The sequence below is a fragment of the Podarcis raffonei genome, chromosome 16 (assembly GCF_027172205.1).
Source record: "Podarcis raffonei isolate rPodRaf1 chromosome 16, rPodRaf1.pri, whole genome shotgun sequence".
In the NCBI taxonomy this organism is placed as follows: Eukaryota; Metazoa; Chordata; class Lepidosauria; order Squamata; family Lacertidae; genus Podarcis; species Podarcis raffonei.
This window is the reverse complement of record NC_070617.1, coordinates 35,696,999-35,698,557: the sequence shown is the minus strand read 5'-3', so window position 1 is coordinate 35,698,557 and position 1,559 is coordinate 35,696,999. Positions and strand designations below refer to the sequence as shown.

General features: G+C 49.1%; 1 pseudogene; it reads right to left on the bottom strand.

Annotated features, from left to right (window-relative positions):
• Positions 1-509: 509 nt before the first annotated feature.
• Positions 510-1,327, bottom strand: LOC128404306 (PITH domain-containing protein 1-like; annotated as a pseudogene).
• Between the last annotated feature and the right edge of the window lie 232 nt (positions 1,328-1,559).

The following is a 1,559-nucleotide window of genomic DNA, read 5'->3' as shown; positions in this document are numbered from 1 at the left end:
AGGAAGATCATCTGACTGAAAAAAACAACTTCTGCCCTGATAGATACAACATAGTTGAGACAACCGAGTTACAGGCAGGCAAAGGCCAATATTTCCAAAACCTACTCCTTCAATATTTGTAAGATCTCAAGCCATGATTGTCCTTAAAAAGGTAAAGGTACCCCTGCCCGTATGGGCCAGTCGTGTCCGACTCTAGGGTTGTGCGCTCATCTCACTTAAGAGGCCGGGGGGCAGCGCTGTCCGCAGACACTTCCAGGTCACGTGGCCAGCGTGACGAAGCTGCTCTGGCGAGCCAGAACAGCACATGGAAACGCCGTTTACCTTCCCGCTATAAAGCGGTACCTATTTATCTACTTGCACTTAGGGGTGCTTTCGAACTGCTAGGTGGGCAGGAGCTGGGACCGAAAGAAGGGAGCTCACCCCGCTGCGGGGATTCGAACCGCCGATCATACGATCGGCAAGTCCTAGGCACTGAGGTTTTACCCACAGCGCCACCCGCGTCCCTATGATTGTCCTTAGCAATGGTATAATTATTGGTACCTAATTGCCAGCATTTGGTGCCCTGCTTTACCAAAGCAGCCACACCCACACCCACAAAAGGATTAACGCTACAATGCTCCTTATAGCCTCAAGTGTTTGACAGTCTTCCAAGCCTCCACAGCAGTCTGGTGGTGCACAAACCACTTAAGAAATGAAGTACGTCTCCGGTGTGATCTGATCAATTTTGCGGTCTGCTGGGTTTGCTGCTGCTTCGTAGTTGCAGATGGTCACTTCATGTCGATGAGGTTCTGTCCATTCTCCCCTCAGGCCTATGTAAAATATATTCGTTGTCTCAGCACCAAAGTTCTTGGAGATGTGGATGGACAGATGATAGACATTTGAGAAGCGAGCAATTTTTGTAGGATATTCCAGTTCTCCAGTAACATCACGATTCAGGCTGAACATCTGATCTGGTTCTCTGGCAGTATCACCAAAAGACATGTGAGGAATGTTCTTAAAGAGTCTCATTTCTGATGGGGGGGTGTCATCATCCTCTCCCATCACAATTATCCCTTTTAGTTTCGCCGGTAAAAGGAATATTAAACAAAAGTTCTTCATCATCATCGCTTTCTACAAACTTCTGGCGGTCTCCACGGTCTTCCCAGGCGTGGAAGACGAGAGCCCCACTGCCTTCCCTCTGCTCGTTCAGGCACTCCAGGCGCTTGTGGTCAATGCGCAGGTAAAGGCCCCAGGCCTGCACAATGAGTCCTACTAGAAGAAGAGGGCTTCCTGAGCCAGTTGATCTTTGCTTGGGTGATTTAGTCTTCTTGAGCACTGATGTGTGCATATCCTTGGTATTCTCAATACTTTCTCTGTCCTCAGAGCACTCCTCCTCCTCCCCTCTCAGCTGCTTTGACAACTAGCTGGTGGGAAAGCAGGATGTAGATCCACAAATAGGCTCACAATGCGCACAAAGCACATGGGTGTTGCAAGAGAGAATCAGCAATACAAAAATGAGCAATTTGGGGTGGGGGGGCCCACCTGTGGCTAAGACCTTCCTTATTCTCTGGCGTTATCAG